This window comes from Bison bison, unplaced genomic scaffold, assembly GCF_000754665.1.
Source record: "Bison bison bison isolate TAMUID 2011002044 unplaced genomic scaffold, Bison_UMD1.0 scf7180017864180, whole genome shotgun sequence".
Classification (NCBI taxonomy): Eukaryota; Metazoa; Chordata; class Mammalia; order Artiodactyla; family Bovidae; genus Bison; species Bison bison.
The window spans coordinates 14,856,972-14,876,404 of NW_011494752.1; the positions used below are offsets into that span (position 1 = coordinate 14,856,972).

A 19,433-nucleotide genomic window follows, 5' to 3' on the forward strand; every position below is an offset into this window, starting at 1 on the left:
CAGTCACAGCCACTGGTGATGGACGGTGAGGAAGTCAGACCAGAGGCTGGGGCAGCCGGGCGGAAAGTCTGGATGGGCTGGTATTTCTGGAAAGATTTCTGCCCAAGGACGAAGGGCGAGGGTCGCGGGCCCGTGTGCACAGCAGGGGTGCAGGCATTTTAAAGGTTAAGAGCACCCGTAGAAAATAGAAGTAGGAGGAGGAAGTGGGGCGCTGGGGCGCAGTGCGAGAAGGAAGCAACTCGTCGGAGCTTCCCCTTTTTCCTCCTTCCCCGAAGCCCCCACCCCAGGCCCCTCGCCCGCTCCGCCCACCCATCCAGCCCTGCCAAGCCGCGCTTCCGCTCCCCCTGGTCAAGCCTCACCTTACTCCTGGGGGCGACGTGGGGGAGGGTCGCTGGCGTCCCTCCGGCCTTGGCCAGCCCTCAGCCAGGACCTGTCCTTCCGAGGGCAGAGGAGCTCAGAGCTGGGCGTCCTCATACGCGCGGTGGGCTCGGGCCGGACTCCGAGGATGCTTGGGGTCAGGCTGGCGCCAGGCCGATGCCGCCCGGCCACCAGGTGGCGCGAGAGTCCGGCTGGGCGGCCTGCCCCGCCCCGCCCTGGCATGGCCCCGCCCCGCCCCGGCATGGCCCCGCCCCCAGTCCGCCGTCTGAGCGGAGCCCCGATCGATGCTGGGACTCGCCGCGCGGGTCCCCAGCTCCGGCGCGGTGGTCGCGACGGTACCCGGAGTCGCAGGGAGTCGCCTCTGGAGAGGGACTCGGCGCCCAGCGGGGACTGCAGGTGTGTGGCCGGGGCGCGGGGACGCGGAGTGCACGCGTAGGGGCTTGAGGCAGAGCCAGAGCTGCCCGCGGACACCTGGAGACAGGTGCGCCGTGAAAGCACAGGCTGCAGCCAGTGCGCTGGACAGATCCTGCCGTCTTCTGCCTCTGAGAATAGGGCCCATTGCCGGGGACACGACTCGCACACACGCGTGCCCAGTAATCTCAGACAGAAGGGTATGCCGGCTGTCCATCTTTACCTAAGTAGCCACTGCTGGAGGCGTCTGTGCGGTCCGACTGTGACCGCAGCCTCCTGCTGCCTCTTTCGAGGCTGCCCTGTGTCTTCGGGTCAAGGAGCCTGCTCTCCCGTCTGGGAGCGCTCTCTCTCTGGGAGCCTTGGCATCAGGGGTCCTCAGTCACCAGGACCTCCAGCGAGCGTGGGCCCCCAGACAGTGGTTGCTTTTCTCCAGAAGCGCACTCTTGGCGCTGTCAGCTTATCCGTGTTTACACCCTCTCGGTATCCCTGCGTGACTCTGTGTGCGCGTGTGCATGGGTGTGCGCGTGTGCATGGGTGTGCGCGTGCGCGTGCGCGCTGGCCCATCCCAGGCCTCGGGTAAATAAAGTTCTTTAGGTCAGTAGGAGGAAGGAGATTATTCAGAGGGAAAAGGAAGGCGAGATGAAAGCAGCAGGATGTGGTATCAAGTAAGTTACAAGCCTCTTGCAGAGAGGAGGAGTGGGTTTGGGCGAAATGAGGGCCGGAACTGGGGCCAGGTCTACCTGCGTCCAGGGTTCTGTCTGGGTCCCCCATCTTTCCCTCCCTGCAGTGGTCACTCTGCCTTCTCCTCCACACCTTCCCTCCTCCTGGCCCGGGACTACCCAGAAGGGCACTGGTTCCCAGAACTTGTTAAAACACACCTTCTCCAGGCACCCCCTACAGTACAGCTTTCCAAGGGTGGGATCTGGAATCTGTATTTTTCTAAAATTTGAATAAGATCCGTTAAGTGATGAGGCTGGTGCCATTGCTTGGGAACCCTGGATGCTTTGGAAAGGAGGCCCGGGTTCCAGCTGTGCCCAGCTGTGTGACCCTGAGCCTCATGAGCATCACACTGCCCTCTCCCAGCCTGCTTCCCTGTCTGCAAAATGGGCCCTAACCTGCAACCTCAGGGAGCAAATCAAATGAGAAAGTGTGAGCAGGGCGAATGCACAGGGAGCTGCCCTGGGTGTTTGCAGAACAAGGGAGTGGGTGTCTCGGGCTTACCTGCTTCCTCAGCGGGGACACTGCGGTGTGGCTCCTCCGGAAGACAGTTTTGAATGGTCCACTCTCTCTTCCTGCTCAGAAGACCCTCCCCTGCTTCTTGAAGAATAACTAACCAGGATGGTTATTCTGGGGGCAGTGCAGAGTCTGTGTGTGCCAGGCCTCACTGTTTTTTGTTTGTTGTTTTTAAATTTTGGTTTTGAGGGCTCTTTGTTGCTGTGTGGACTCCTGTTCTCTAGTTGTGGGGCAGCTCCGTTGCCTGGGGACCTGTAGGATCTTAGTTCCCTGACCGGGGATTGAATGCGCATCCCTTGCATTGAAAGGGGGATTCTTAACCTCTGGACTCCAGGGAAGGCCCCTCATCAGGGTTTTAAGATCCTTGCCAATCTCTTCGGTGAGGGATAAAGAACTGTCTTCTCTTTACAAGCTGTAGTGGACAGAGAAAGACCTCTGTCTCTTTGCCTGTCTCTCCCCAGCATGCGCCCCGCTTTTTTTTCTTTCGAGAAGAATCAAGCGGAAGCTAACCAGGTGACCAGTGTGTTTGGGTTTACTACAGGGGTCATAATGTGGAGGAGGAGGCTGGCTGTTGGAGGCTGCTCCATGGCCCCAGGTTAGTCTGATCACTGGCCTTCCGGCAGAGATGCGGAAAAAGGAGAGGCAGTCACCTTTGCCTGGGCAGCCCAACGTTAGAGGCTCCAGCTTGGGTTCAGAGGAACACTCAAAGAGCGCTGACTTGGTCTTTGTTCAGAGAGCCTCACCCACAAAGGACTGAGCTGGCCAGACTTCTGTGGGACCTCTGTGAACTAGAAGACTTGTTTGGCTCAGCTGTGGGTAGACTGAAAGCCTGGATCAGCTTTTTAAGCAAGGAAGTATCTAGAGGGGCAAGATGGAGTGATTGTCATCAGTTCAAGGAAGAGGTTTGAGGTTCTGGCATAGATGGCATGGGGAGTGGACAAAGGAAAGACTATGTCTGACTTCTATCCAGAGGCAAGCTGAGACAGCACAGCAAACATATATTACTTATTAGAGTATTCCACTGATGTGAAGATGTACGCATTTTCACATTTTAACAACTCTGAAATCATCTTACCATCTATGGCATCTTACCATTATAAAAGGTGGCAATATTTCTTTCTGGCACACAAAATAATGGTGGTGTAGTCGCAAAGTCATTTTCCACCTCTTGTAGCCCGCCAGGCTCCTCTGTCCATAGGACTTTCCCAGGCAAGAATATTGGAGTGGGTTGTCATTTCCTTGTCCAGGGGATCTTCCTGACCCAGGGATCAAACCCATATCTCCTGCATTGCAGGAGGATTCTTTACCACTGAGTGACTAAGGAAGCCTAAAATAATGGTGCATCTTACAATTGATGGCATCTTTTTCGATTCTGTTAAATATGATGTGTATTTTGCAAATATGGGGAACGCTTTCGATGTACAGAGGTACACACAGAACCACATCATTCTCGTAAGTGAAATGGCACGTATCACTTTTTCCACCAGCTCTACCTTTTAAACACCAAAACTTTTCATGGTATCCAGTTTTTAAAAGAAATCCTTGTAAAATGTGTTGCTTGCCTTTATAAATCTAGCACATGGTGTGTGATTTAATAATTCCTTGAAAATATTAAACGGTTCTACCTGCCATTTTGTGCATACCTTGGGTCTGCTCAGGACAAAATTTTTGTCATCTTATTGTCCTTTTCCCCTTTAGCTATCATTTCATGGTCCTTGGCAGTGGGCTAAGTATTTCTCCATTTCCTTTTCATCTTCACTGCCATACTCAGGTTGCTACAACTATTATCCACATTTCATGAAGGAAGAAACTAAGGACCAGGATGATACTGCTAGGAAGCGCCAGGGCTGGGTGGATAACCAGAGATGACCCAGCCCAAGGGGTATTCTGCCTGTGCCTGTGGGTGTGGAGGGCATGGCTTGTGGGGCTGACTGGGAGCCTGAATGTGGCCATCTACAGGTCTTCTCTGTTTGCTTCCAGGCTAGTGGCCGGAAGGTTCTGGATAGTTGGGTTATCAGCCAAGTGCCTTCCGGATAAGTGAGGTGTAGCTGTAGCAAAGTGCACAAGATTGGAGGGTAGGGCCGATGAATGGGAAGAAGTGGGTGACCAGTGGCACCAAGCAGACATTGGGTCCTTCTTGAGTCTACCACATCTAGCACTTGGGGTGCATGGCTTTGAGCTTTAGGGTTTGTCCTTAGTGGGAGACGCCTGCCTCCAGCTTTCCCCAACTCCCAGTCCAGCTTCTCTCATGGGGATATAAGATGACAAAGCTGAACAGGTCACATTCCAGCTGTAAATCCTCCCGAGCTGCCCTGGCCCTCTGGAGAAGGTCCATACCCCTTAGCATGCCTAGCAAGGCCTCCGCCACCCAGCTCAGGTCACCCTGCCTTCTTCATCTCTTGAAGCTTGGGCAGACCTCAGTACCTTTGCACGTGCTGCTCCTTCCCACCACATTGCCCTTCCTGTCCACTGCCTGCCTGGCAGACCATGAATTCATCCTTGGATGCCCAGCTTCAGCCTCATCATCTTTGAAGACTTCCCTAAGCCCCTCTTCACTCCACAGCACTGGCCACGCCATCCTTCCGTCCTCCCCATGCCTTCCTTGTCCTCCCGGAGCACTGGCCCCTCTGGCCTGCAGGGTCTGACCAGTGACATGGTGGCTGGCTCACCAGGGCCTTCTGATGCTCAGCACAGCTGTTCAGCTGTCACCATCAGACTCCCCAGGATTTCTGAGAAATCCACGAACAGCAATAGTGGGGGCTGCCAAGGGGGCTGCGGAGCACAGGGTGTTGTGGGGGGCAGAAGGGTGGGGTCCGGAAGGAGTGGTGTGCTTTTCATTTTCATGTCCTCAAGAGTCTTGCTGCTGTTGTTGTTGACCTAGGCAAATGAGTCTGTGTGGTTTCCTTGTCGGGGGCAGGGCAGGGGTGTGACAGCTGAAGGCAGCTTCTGCCTCCTGTGGAGTCAGGGGGGCTGTGTTTCTGCCTGATTCCCCTATTTCTAGCCCTGTGACCCTGGGTTGAGTCCATGTACATCAAAAGTGTCAGTTTCCCCATCTCCCTAGAAGCGTGCACGGATGCTTTCTATGGCCCCTTCCTCATCTCCAACAGTCCATTCCTTGGCTCAGCACCTCTGCACGGAGCACCTTCCATGTGCCAGGTACGTGCTGGGGCTCTGAGGACCGTGAGGGAGACAGATAACGTTCCTGGAAATTTTTCATTTTGGCTGCATTGGGTCTTCATTGCGGGCTTTTCTCTGGTTGCGGCGCTTGGGCTTAGTTACCCTGTGGAATAAGGGATCTTAGCTCCCCGACCAGGGATAAAACCTACATCCCCTACATGGGAATGCAGATTCTTAACCACTGGACCACCAGGGAAGTCCCCCTCCCCTGGTGGAAATTAGTCTAGTGGGCAGGACACTAGATACCTATCGTGTAATTTCCATCATGAGAATGATGAGGTCCCGGGCGAGTATGGAAAGGGAACCCCATATAGTTTAAGGATTAAGGAGAGGCTTCCCTGAAGAAGTCACATTCGAGTTGAGAATTGAGAGATACAATATAGAAGAAAATACCAATGGTAATAAAAATGATCCCCAACACTGAGCAGACATGTGCTAAGCCCTCTCTGGGTGCACCCTCTCAGGAATTCCTTTATTTCTGTGGGGTGTGGGGGCCTCCTCTCCTACAAAAACCAAGTGAGGTTAACTCTGGCATAAACCAGAGACCCATCCCCTGCGCCCCATCTCCCCTCTCCTTGTCTCTCCCCCTCCTCCGAGGTCGCATGAAGGTCATTAACACTATGAGGGGGCGCCTCCCTTTTCCTTTGCACTGATCATCACCAGAGAGTACGTTCCTTTGCTGCTGAGGGGCTCCTTGCAGGAGTCCCTTGCATTTGCTCTCACATTGGCTATCCATAGCAAAAGGAGCCTCCATCCACAGAAAACCACCGTTGGCCTTTCGTTCCGTCCCTCTCAGAGTTGCTGTCCTTACAACCCAGATTTTGTGTATTTCCTACGAAGTCATCCTCTCAGCACCCACATCCTTCTTCCTTCCAGGTTTTCTTCCCAGGACCCCAAGGTCTCTGTGGACGTACCTCTGGCTTTTGGGTCTGAGCGTTTGTTCCTGAGTGACTTGGTGGTTTTGACTCTCATCAGGCAAATCTCCCCACAGCCACTTCCATGCAGCCTGGCTGAGGCCACCCTCCTCCTCAGTGCATTTTCTGGGTGAGATTACATCTACACCTGCTGCTCTTATGGGAGACTTTCGAACTCAGTCTCGATAATGGGCCTCTTTCAGAAGCTGATAAAGCCATAGATCATCCCCTCCATCTCCCCACAAAAGGCACACGTGTGCACGCACACGCATGCTCTTTCAAAGTTTTGCAGAAAACCTCTGGGTCTTCTCAGACCTCTGCTGTCCACCAGGGAACCCAGGTGAGTAACCTCTGATCTGGAAAACAGGACTTTCTATACACTGATTTCTTTGGCTCCATGCAGGAGTCAGCTGTTGTGAGAATGATGGATCTCTCCTTGGGGAGATCTCAGGGCTCGGTGTGGGGACCACTCACAAGCCGTGTGCACGCTTCCGGGGTTTATTATTGAATCTTGAATTCAATCCATTTCCAAGATGATTGAAGAACATCACTTTAGCTAGTAGTTGTTGTTGTTTAGTCATTAAGTTGTGTCCAACTGTACGACCCCATGTACTGTAGCCCGTCAGCCTCCTCTGTCCATGGGATTTCCTAGGCAAGAATAACTAGACTAGATCTTCCCAACCCAGGGATCGAACCCATGCCTCCTGCATTGGCAGGTAGGTTCTTTACTGCTGAGCCACCAGGGAAACCCTTACTTTGGCTAGTGGTATCCTTAAAAGAAGCCCTCTGCTCTGGTTCCCCTACCCCCAGCCAGGGAGCTAGACTTAAGGCTAGAAACGAGACCAGAGAAGGTGCATGTTGGTGGCTATTCTCATGAATAGAGACGATCCAGGAAGCAGAGAGGCAGCCACTGCTGGTGTTTTTGCTGCAAATATTCTCACGGCCTCCCTTGTTCTCAGGGACTGGCGTGAGTGTGGGCCTTTATTTCTCTGATGTGGTTGTAGTTCTTTACAGCTGATACCTTGAAGTCAAGTGCCACGTGTAAAGGAAGTTTTCTTCAATTCCTCATTTCTAAGGATTTGTTAAAGCACAGATGGAAGTTAGGTTTGCCAGTTACAATTGGAAGCATCCACTAGGAAAGCCTTGTATTCTTTCGCCTTGAGGTAGGTTTGCGTGATGTGTTACATCATTAACTTCCTTCTCTTCAGCCCTGCTTGCCCTTTTGGAGTGAACTCTGCTTAGTCAAGGAGTTTTGTTCTTTTAGAACAGTGCTAGGTTTGATTTGCTGCTATGCCTTTAAGAATTCTTGCATCCGTGCTCACAGATAAGGTCGGCCCATATTCTCCTCTTTTGTACTGCTGTTGTCATGTTTTGATGTGCTGTTTATGCAAAGTGATTTTGGAGGCATTTCATCTTCTCCTGGGGCTTCCCTGGTGGCTTGGTGGTAAAGAACCCACTTGCCAAGGCAGATGAGGGTTCAATCCCTGGATTGGGAAGATCCTCTGGAAGAGGAAATGGCAACCCACTCCAGTATTCTTGCCTGGATAATCCCATGGACAGAGGAACCTGGCGGGCTACAGTCCACAGGGTCTCAGAGTTGGACACAACCGAGTGAGTGATCATGAGAATCTTCTCCTGCGCTCTGGGGACAGCTGGCAGAGCAGGGCATGGTCTGTGTCTCGGAAGTTGGAAGAAGAGCTTAGTCTTAGGTCTCCACTACTGGATTCTCGGTTTCCCATTTCCCAAGCCTTCCTCTCCTCTTCTCTCTTCCTTAGTCCTCCCGGGTACACACCTAGCACCTCCGTGCTCCCAAGCTGGAACCTCAGAGTCATCTTTGATTCTTGAGCCTTCAACAATTCTCCACTGATTCCCGTGAGTCTCTCCTTTTCCTGCCCTTCAGCTGAGGGAAGGCTCATTTCCACTCTTAGATGCTTCCATCCATCTGGAGAGTGGTGCAAGGCCAGGTGCTGTGTTTAGTGGGGACGCTGATAAACCATCTCATACCCAGAGAAAGGTAACCAAGGTAGTGATGGCACAATACCGCATGTTTACAGAAGGAGAGATGTTTTTCTATATGAAGAGGACATAAAGGAGAAGTCATATCCATGCAGGAGACATGGGATCAATCCCTGAAGAAGGAAATGGCAACCCAGTATTCTTGCCTGAAAAATCCCATGGACAGAAGAGCCTGGCAGGCTGCAGTCCGTGGGGTCACAAAGAGTCGGACACAACTGAGCAACTAACACTCTACTTCGGGACTAAGCATAATTCTTTGGAAAAGGTGAAGACCTGCCCTGTAGAGGTCGTTCTCCTAGGAGGAAAGGGACCCATGAAGGGAATTGTGAGGAAATAGATCTCAGCTTACCACAGGGAAGAGCTTAGAGAAGTTCAGAGCAGAATAACAATGGAATGGGCAGACTTGTGGTAGTGAGTTCCCCATTGGGAGAAACATTCAAGGAAAACGTATGTCAGACGTAGAAACGAAAGCTGTGAGAATAGAGACACATCACTTCATTTCTAAGCACCTCTAACTCTCCAAATCTTGGTGACTGTGTCTTACTGGCTGTAGAAAAGTTGGTTGTTCTGATAACATAATTTGAATTTAAGAAATTCAGTGGCCTTGAATAAACAAATCCCAAAGCTGGGCAGTTCCCTCACAAATCCTGCAGCCCGTCTTCAGAGCCTGTCCTCCCAGAGCAGGAGCTCGGTATTGGTTAGAAAACCAGAGCCATGCATGGTAAGACTCTGGAGCCACAGCTGGACATAGGGATGCTTGCCCATCTCCTGTGCTTGATAATGGACTTTTTTTGGGTGAGGGGCAGGGGGGAGTCTCTTGTTCTTGGCTCCTCTGAACCAATCTGATAAAATGGACTACTTCAGAGACACCTTCCTCTGTGGCTGTCCCACAGAAACTCGGTGCCAATCTGATCCACCTCCAGGTCACGCGGGGAGTTAATGGCCTCTTGTTCTTGGGGTTTTTGAGCCAACGTTTAATGGGCCTTTGCATTTCACATTCACTTCTGTACTGACATCTTGAGAGTTTCATTTTGAGAAAACCCAAAACTCAGAGCTCTCCTTCGCCTGTTATTGTGCTTAAGTGAACACAGGGGGGTTGTGGTGTGATATTCAGACTACTGAATGGGAGTAGGAGCTGAGATCTCTAGTCCTAGCTGTCCCCCACTCAGCCGCTCATCTCCCTAAGCCTGTTCCCTCTTGGCTCAAGGGGCTGTATCTATATTCTGACATCCTATGAGTTTTACAAAGTCTTCTCTCCAAGTGTAGACTGATAGGAGCTGCTCTGATGAGCTAAGCAGAGAGGGGACCCGCTCCTTCCCTCATGTTACCCATGTCATGGCAGGACTCCCAGAGGCTAAAGTCCTTCTGACCACAGTGGTGGCCTGCCTCCCTCCACCCAGGCCTCTCTACTGGAAGTCTTCCTCTGAAGTCATTGGTGGCCTTGTAATGGCAGATTCCAATGGCTTTCTGCTAGTTTGCATCTCTTTGCAGTTTCTGTAGCATTTGATGCCCAGCACCACTTGCTAGAGAGCTTCCCAGGTGGCTCAGTGGTAAAGAATCCATCTGCCAGCTCAGGAGATGCAGGAGATGCAGTTTCGATCCCTGGATCAGGAAGATCCCCTGGAGAAGGAAATGGCAACCCACTCCAATGTTCCTGCCTGGGAAATCCCATGGACAGAGGAGACTGGAGGGCTACAGTCCATGGGTTCGCAGAATCAGACACAACTGAGCGACTGAGCACACACACACATCCTGACCTAGAGCCTCTTCCTCACCATATGCACCTCCTGGCATTCCTGTGCACGCTCCTCTTCTTGCTGTCCCAGGTCATGCTTAGCTCCCTCACCCAGACCCACATGTCCAAGTCCATGCTGGTCAATTTTACCATTTCGACATCAATACAACTCCAGAGCCCAGCTCTTCGTCCACGACGCAGGCTTCCTCTCCAGACTTCCCCATTTGGGGATGTCTAGTGAAACCAGACTCCTGGTCTGGAGTGGAGACGTTGCAGTCACCTCTGAGTGCTCCCTCCCTCTTCCTGTCCCCTACTGTCCAGCCAGCTTTGATGGCGCTTCCTTTGGTTCTCGCTTCTTTTCACTTCCCTATAGTTCTCTCTGTCACCCAACTCAGCTTTCGTCACCAGCATCCTAGGCCTGCTTATGGGCCTTCTGGACCCTGCTGTCTTCCTCACTTCCTCCAGGAGATTCTTCTAATGAAACTCTTTTTGTCACCACGCTCAGAAGCCTTTGGTGCCACCTGCCTCCTAGGGAAAGTCCAAAGTCCAAGGTCTTGTGTTTGGAGTTTCAAAGCCAAGTCTTGCTCTTAGAATCTTCTCCGTGAATCCACACTCTCTCCTCCAGCCAGATGGCCTGACTCAGTTTCCTCCCCAAGACCTGATGGGTATTCTTATTTCTCCCTTCTCCTCCCGGTGAGGAAAACTTCCCAACCATCTTGTACAGCGCCAACTCCCCACTGAGGGGCCAGCATCTAGTGATGCTCAGTTCATGTGCGGTGAATAAATGTTTGCCTGGTGGAGCACCCAGCACACAGGAAGTCTGGGTCAGCCCCGGTGGCTGATGATCAGGCATCTGAGTGCTTTGTGGGATTCAGTCAACCTCTGAGAATGCATTCTCAGGCATCTCCCTGGATTCTGTGGGTCCCACCTGAGGTAAGGGTATCCTTTTGGTTTTCCCTGGTGGCTCACACGATAAAGAATCTGCCTGCAATGCAGGAGACCTGGGTTGGAAAAATCTCCTGGAGAAGAGAATGGCAACCCACTCTGGTATTCTTGTCTGCAGAATTCCATGGACAGAGGAGCCTGGTGGCCTGCAGTACATGGACTCACAAAGAGTCAGACATGACTGAGTAACTAACACTTTCCGCTTTCAAAGGGGCAAAGTCCTGGGTCTTTGCACTCCAGTATGGGCAAGACAGGCTGGTGGAGGGGACAGGTGGGGAGGTGGGGTTCAGACGCGTTAAGCCCCTGGGAAACTCCAACTGCTAAGTCCTTGATCCTTGGGAAACTGTTCCACCCTCTAAGTTATTTCAGATTCAAGACAGCATCTGGGCACCCCTGGTAAGCCCAAACAAGCCACTCCCAGCTGGTGACCCCGCCTTAGAGGAGCCTGGGGAAGTGTCTGTTTGCAACATGGGTGTTTACAAGGCAGAGGGGCTTCCTGTCCCGCCTACCAGGCTGACTGTGGGGCAATCAGGAGCTGTGTCTTCAGGGGCACTGGGGCAAAGAAATGCTTGGAGGATTTCTTGGGATTCTTCAGACATCCCAAGGTGGGGTGTCTGGCCATGCTGACCCTCTAGGAAGCCAAGGGCAACATGGAATGACCTCAGGTTTTTGAACCGGGAGAAAATTAAATGTGACTGATAATTAATTTGCACATCGCCCTTTACAACTTCTAAAGCATTGTTCATAAATGCAGCCCGGCTAGTTTAACGTGGAACCCTTTAGAGGGAAAAGAAATTCCCTTGGTCACACCCAAGCAGGGTAAACAAGGAGAAGGTTCTCTTTTTCTTTACTGCTTTGGAGAGGAAAGAAGGCTTTCTGGGACTTCTCTGATGATCCAGTGGTTAAGAATCTGCCTGTCAATGCAGGGGACACAGGTTGGATCCCTGGTCCAGGAAGATTCCACATGCCCTGGAGCAACTAAGCCTGTGTGCCACAACTACTGAGCCTGTGCGCCTAGAGCCTGTGCTCTGCAAGAAGAGAAGCCACTGCAACGAAGGGTAGCCCCTGTTCTCCGCAACTAGAGAAAGACCCTGCCCAGAAACGAAGACCCAGCATAGCCAAAAAAATTAATATTTAAAGAAGAAGAAGAAGAAGGCTTTCTGGGGGAAGGAGAGAGTAGTGGAAAGATCTCCCCAGGAGAGAGAAGCTCCCAGTAGTGCTTCTGAGTTCATTCGACATGGCAAGTACACCCCTCTCCTCATCCACCAGAGAAATGGGCCGAGGGGGCAGTCCCCCCACCAGGCTGTAACCACCACCACGGCACCCCCAAGAACAGGGGCTTGTGTCCAGGGCCCCCATCCCTGGGTTCCGACATAAGCGCCTGGAAAGTTCTGGGAACGTACCTCGTGCTCTCTCGGGCCTGGGGACAGGGGGGACCCCGTGACCTTTCTCTAGTGAGCAGGCAATCCAAGGATGGGGTTCACCCCATCACGTGACTTCTGGTGCCCTGTGGCTGTTTTCTCTGGTGACTGCTTTCTCTGAACCCAGTAGAGAGAAGATGCAAAACAGAAGCTGCACCCCAGCAGGGCAGAGGTGCTAGGGACGCCCGCGCCGTCAACACCTCAGCCTGCGCATCACGGTGCGATAATACTGGTCTGTGCAGGGAGGTTTATGGTAAAGCACGAAGGAAGAAAAACAAGCACGCACAGCCCTCTAAGAATCTGATACTCAAACCTCCTACTTGAAAGTGGCAGAGGTTGGCCTAGGGGGTGGGGCTGAGAAGGGAGGCGAGAGGTCGTGTTGAGCGAGGACGAGCTTTGTATGGAATGAAGAAAAAAAAAAACACGTTTCTGAACGAATGAGGCTGCGGAGCTCAGGTCCAAGGCATGGGAGGTAAAGTTTGGCGGTCGGGAGAGGAGGTCGTTCTAGGAGGCACTCGAGTGGGCTAGAAAAACAAGATGGCGGGGCCCTGCGGGAACTGACAGAAAGAAGCCCTCAATACTGGGCCAAGTACTGGGTGCAATGGAGACAGAAGGAGATGCCACCAATTTCCATTTCCTTTAGGTGCTGTCATGGTCCTGCGTCCTCCCTGAGATGGATGTAGCGGCTGAGAATGCCCCTTCTTGCACCAAGCCTCAACTCTACTGGTTTCCCTTCAAGGCTCCTGTGGAGGGAATGTTGAAGGATTGGGCTAGCACCATGGTTGAGTCCAGGGCACAGTCCTCTCAGAGAGTCCGGTTTTCCTCCTCCCCCTACCCCCACCCCCCCAGCATTTTCCAAGATGAGATTACTTCTCATTGACTGCTTACTCCTAAGACCTATTCAGTAGATGGAGGTGGGAACGTTATTATTGTTAATTAAATGTTTTAGAACAAGTTTAAGGTTACAACAAAACTGAGAGGAAGGTACAGATTTGTCATATTACCCCCTGCCCCGCACATCATCAACATCACTCACCAGACGGGCACATATATTTTTACACCAAGGACGAATGTACATTTAAAAAATTTTATTGGGTTGGCCAAAAGATTCATTTGGGTTTTTTCATAACACATTATGGAATATTGGAACACTATGGAATATACTCAAGACATTATGGAATATACTCAGTATTCTATATTGGAATATAGTTTTTTTCTTTTTTTTTTCATCCTATCATTTTGGAGTATAGTTGATTAACAATGATGTGTTAGTTACAGGTATACAGCAAGGTGATTTAGTAATACCCATAAAGTATCCATTCTTTTTCAAACTGTTTTCCCATTCAGGTTATTACAGAATATAGAGCCAAGCTCCCATGCTATACAGTAGATCTTGGTTAGCTCTCTGTTTTAAATATAGTAGTGTGTACATATCAATCTCAAGCTCCTATCCCCACTCCCAGCCCTTCCCCCATCCCAGCCATAATAGATACACCTACACTGACATATCACAATCACCCAAAGTCTATAGTTTACCTTCGGTTTCACTCTTGATAGTTTTACATTCTATGAATTTTATGAATGTAATGACATATATCTATTATTATAATATTATACAGAGTATTACATGCGTGCATGTGTGCTCAGTCATGTGTGGCTGTGACCCCAAGGACTGTAGCCCACCAGGCTCCTCTGTCCATGGGATTTCCCAGGCAAGAATACTGAAACAGGTTGCCATTTTCTTCTCCAGGGGATCTTCCCAACCCTGGGATTGAACCCACATCTCTTGCATCTCCTGCATGCTAGCAGGTAGGTTCTTTACCAGCTGAGCAACCAGGGACACCCCATACAGAGTATTGTCAATGCCCTAAAATTTCTCTGTGCGTTGTCTAGTCTTCTCCTTCCCCACTCCCCGGAAATCATTGATCTTTGTATTATCTCCATGATTTTGTTTGGAGGACATAATTTTTCACTGAACTGTTCGATCTTGTCTAGGGAGGAAGAGTTTTGTAACACCTATACTTTCTTTTCAGGATACCTTCTTATCACCAGTAAGAGATTATCTCTAAACGTTTACCAAAACAGTACCCTCTCAACTTGAGTTGCTTCAGTACTAGCTAGTTAAGCCAATTTGCTCTGAAGAATGTCTGACCTTTAGATAACTCAATTACTGCTGCTCCCCTTGGAGTGGGATACACAGAAGTGGGCACACTATATGGGAAATAGGGGCTGTTTCTCGGGAGGATGACTTCAGCTTTTATGATGTGCCTCTTTATAAGGGAATTTTGGGTACATCGTGTGGTCTCTATTTAAGGTCAGACCTTACAACATGGCCTACAAATTTGGGGAAAATCCCACCAGCTGTATCTAAATGACACAGTAATGGACAAACAAATACAATTGTGCTTCTAGAGAACTTGGTGGTGACTGAACTATTCGTTAGTATATTGGTTTCTTTGTTATTTCAGAGAGATGTAAAATGATGGTGGCTTAAACATGATAGAGCTTTATTTCTCCTTCATGTAAAAGTCTGAGCATAAGGGGTCCAGTCTTTACGCAACGACTTCATAGATCACCTACATTCCTTCTATCTTGTTGCTTTGTTTTCCCCAACATGTAGCTTTCATCTCAGGGTGCATGATGGCTGCTTTAGCAATTGCCATTGGATTTGCATTCCAGCTAGCAAAAGGAAGAAAGAGAAAGGAGGAGGCACGCCTATCCCTTTTAAAAGCATGATTTGGAAATTGTACTTATCAACATCTACTTATATTCTATTGGCCAGAATGTAGTCAAATGGCCACAATTAGCTACAAGAGAATCTGGGAAATATAATCTAAATTTTCTAAAAATTACATTACTATAGAATAAGGGAGAATGGATATGGAAAGACAGTTATGAGTCTTATCCACGTTTGAACTTTACTAGTTTGAGATCTTTCTGAATCTTCAATGTTATATAAAAGTTATTTATCCCTTCAATTGCACAAAAGCCTACCTTCTAAGCCTTATTGAAAACCATTAATAAGAAAATGGCATACTGTTATAAAAGATGGAATCCACACGAATGTCTGTCTACAGATGGAATAAACAAAATGAGATCTGTACATACAATGGAATAGTACTTAGCCTCAAAAAGGAATGAAATTCTGATGTATTTTATAATATGGATGAACCTTGAGGACTTTATGCTAAGTGAAAGAAACCCATCAGAAAAAGACAATATTGTCTGATTCAACCTACGAACTGACTACAAGTTCGTAGTGTAGTCAAACTCATAGAGACAGAAAGTAGAATGGTGATTATCAGGGGCTGGGAAAGAGTGGAGTGGGTAGCTAGTGTTCAGTGGGAAAGAATTTCAGTTTTGGAAGATGAAAAAGTTCTGGAGGTGATGGTGCTGATGGTCTCACAGTAATGTGAATGTACTAAATGCCATTCAGCTGTATAGTTTAAAATGGTTAAAATGGTAACTTTTATGTTGTTTATATTTACCACAGTTTTTACCATGACATGCTGTAAGGGGTCCCCAACCTCCGGGATCTAATGCCTGATGATCTGAGGTGGAGCTGATGTAATAATAATAGAAATAAGCACACAATAAATGTAACGCACTTGAATCATCCTGAAATCATCCCCCCACACACACTCCTGGTCCATGGAAAAATTGTCCCTGGAGCCAAAAAGGCTGGGGACCACTGCTATAAAGGACCAAAAGCAGAGTTCTCTGGCATTTTAGGAGAGGTGACCCCACAGATGAAGACCCTTGGCTCTCTTGGGTGAGGTTCTGAAGCCAGAGGTGAGTCCATTTATCTTGTGATTATTGTGCTCACTTTTTTTTTTTTTTTTGCACCGTTTTGAGCCTATAGCAGGACTTGCTAAAATTCATATAAGCTATTTTTGTGCATTTTCTTGAGTCACCCCCTTAGTGAATCCATTCTTGCTCCTGGTAGTCCCTGGATCCTTCCCTGAATGTTGTTCACAAACTATCTCTTAATAATATAAAGAGAATGATGTCATGGGGGCTGGCAGACTCTGAGACTGTAGTTTCCAAGATTCTACTTTTGTTAAGTTCTCCAAAACTGGGACAGCCTTTTCTTGCGTCTCTCCCGTCTTTCTCTATCTCATCCTGTCCTTCTCTCGTACATCTTTCATTTTCTCTGATCCTTCAAAGAGTATCAGTAGCAGTTCCCTTTCACAACCTCAAGTTTCTTTATGACTCTGAGAGGTATTTATACTCATCTGCCATCCTCAACTCATTTTAAGCACTGGCTTTTGACTTTAGAGCCCTCTGTGTTGGCGGACCCTGTCTCATCTCAGACTCCCCTTTATCCCCTTGCTGGTGCGATCATCTAAATTCCAAGGTCAGTGAGACATTCACCCACTGAAAATTTGGCCATAGTTCCATGTGGCACTGGACTAAACCCTTAAGCACTTGGCCTGACATTTAAAGCCATTCGCCGTCTACCACCCAGCCTGGGCATCTTTATCTCCCCATACCTGTGTCATCCTTTACTCTCCAGTAGTTCTGAATGCCTGGGCATTCCCTGCAGGAACCAAGCTGTCTGTACTTCTTAATTCTGTCTATTTCCCGACCCCGTGCCTGAATCCCAAGGCAGCTTATTCCTGTAGACTTATCTCGGAAGTTACCTTCTTTTTAAAAAATTTTTTTTAATTTTTATTTTTTGGCCATGCTGTGCGGCATGCAGGATCTTAGTTCCCCAACCAGGGATTGAACCTGAGCCCCCCCTGCAGTGGAAACTTGGAGTCAACCACTGGGAGTTACCTTCTTGGAGAAGCTTTGCTAATTGACCTTGTGCCTCCTCCACCGTACCTGTCTCTTGTAAACCTACACGGAGATGCCCTACCTTCCAAGGGTCTACTTGGAGGTTATTTTCGATGGTGCCTCTCTGAACTTTCTGGTGCGTATCTTCTGAGCATGTACCCGGGGGGTGGAATGCAATGTTACGTGGCCGGTGCAGGTCGTACTGTGGTGGGTAGTGTCTTCCATTTGGAAGGTGGCTGGACCAGTTCACACCCCACCTGCAGTCATGAGGGGTCAGGTGCTTCACATCCTGAAGCGTGTGCCCATCTTGTTTGTTTCAGCCATTCAGGTGGGTCTGGTGGCATCACGTCATGGCCTGAATTTGCATTTCTCTGGTGCCTGATGAAATTGAGCACCTTGGCGTGTTTACTAACCACTTGGAGATCCTCTTTGGGGAAAAGGTCTATTCAAGTCTTTTGCCCACTTTTCTATCAAGTTATCCTGTCTTTTTTAAGAATTTTTTTTTCTTGGTGGTGGTCCTACCACGTTGCCTGGTGACCTTTGGACGTTATCTTCTCCTCTGATTGTGAACTCCTTGAGATTTCTGGAACCCCTCCCCCGTCTCAGTGCCTAGTAATACCCCCAAATAATAGACACTTAATACATGCTTGCTGTTGACTGAACAAGCCATCTTTGATCCATCCTTTCTGGTAGGATAACTATTCTCCTTGAGAAAAAGGATGGAGGAACTAGCCATGGAACAGTTCTGTTTTCTTTCCAGCATCTGTAACTATGCCCCAATCTGTCCTGAATGGCCAGGCTAATCTTTTTGGATTTAGGTTCAGAATATAACTCTCTGGGCCCTTCTTGATGTCTTCTGTGTTTTTCTCCAGCCTCCCTTTTGTGACATGCTCACTCTCGATCTTCAGTGTTCCATCTTACTTGGGGCCCTCACTTCCCTGTTTTAGGCACGCTCCAAGAGGTCATGCTGGCCCCTGACATCCCCCTCTTCACTTTCGTGAGACTCTGTGACTTGCCTCCAATTTAATTTTCAGAATTTTCTTTCCCTGCTAAGCCATTCTCTTGGGTTCCTGGCCTCTTAGGAGCCTGCTTCCTTAAAGTCTAAGATGTGGGTCTGACTGTCCAGCATTTTCTGCTAGGATTAGTCCACACTCTGAGATGATGTGGTCATTTCCCCTGTGTTTCCCCCTCGCTTCTATTTTATAAACCTCCCGTTATTCTTGGTCAGAATTAAAGACACAAGACACACTAGTATGTTTCCTCATTGCTTCCTTGCCCTTCCAAGAGATAAGATGACCAGAAGAGCAAGGCTTTCTCAGATGGCCTGGTTTTAACCCAAGGACGCTTCCAGCTTCTGTCCAGGTGATGCCCTTGGCCATCCTTGGCCTGTGGTGACCCAGTTCTGTGATTCATACAAGGAAAGCAGCATCCTTCTCTCAGTCAGGCTAGATGTGTGTGATCCCACATGCTTCTCTCTTCTATTACCTTTCTTTAAACCTCTTGGTCATTCACTTATTCATTTGTTATTTGTTCATTGACTCAGCAAATATATGCCGAGCACTCTTCCTAGTCCTCATGGAGTGATATTCTAATGGGGCTGGAGGAGAGAAAAAGCCTGTTATGGTTTATTATTTATATACTAAGTAACATGAATAGCGTGTCAGGTGGTGATAAGAGAGGTGAGAAAATGAAGCACCAGGTGCCAGAGGTGGGGTTTACCAGAAGTCCCAATTAAGACTGTACCATAAAGACCAGGAGGAGTGAGAATTCGTGAGCATCTGGGAGCAGAGCACTCCAGGCAGAGAGAATAGCAGCTGTCAAGATCCTGAGGCTCATGTGTGCCTGGCAAGTTGCCCTGGTCATTCTGGTCCACAGAATGTGGCCACCTCCGTGCTGGTGTCAGCAAGGGTCCGTATCTGAAAGGGCAATGTATCAGTGAAGTTTGTATCTACCATAGCATCCAGAAAAGCATTGGGTTGACAAAAAAGTTTGTTTGGGTTTTCTGTAAGATATGATGGAAAAACCCGAATGAACTTTTTGGTCAGCCCAATATCCTGTGGTCATCTGCACTCCAGAAGAGGAGTTTTTATTAGAGTAAGTGAATTTAGGTTGAATACCACTATGGGCCCTTGCACCTCTGAATTGCTGTGATTGTCTGAGCTGCCTGGCGGATGGCACTTGTGTCTGAGTAGCATTTTTTTTAGTTGTTCCAGCTGGGCTTTTCTGAACACATAGTCCAATGCCTTCTTGTCATGTGGCCTGGTCTCTGCCTGGGTGTGGGGTCTATGCCAGATACATATGTTCCATATACTATTGCTTGTAATGTGCAGACATGCTCAGTCACTAAGTCATGTCCAAGTCTTTTGTGACCCCATGCCCGAATGCCCACCAGGCTCCTCTGTCCATGGGGTTTCCCAGGCAAGA

At 49.2% G+C, this 19,433-nt stretch overlaps 1 protein-coding gene across 1 annotated transcript in view; it reads left to right on the forward strand.

Annotated features, from left to right (window-relative positions):
• The first annotated feature begins 642 nt into the window (after positions 1–642).
• The window catches only part of PIK3R5 (phosphoinositide-3-kinase, regulatory subunit 5), a 74,870-nt gene continuing 56,079 nt past the window's right edge, over positions 643–19,433 (forward strand). Inside the window, exon 1 of the mRNA XM_010843196.1 lies at positions 643–774. The gene's annotated coding sequence lies outside the window, so the exon portion shown is untranslated. The remainder of the gene's footprint in view (positions 775–19,433) is intronic.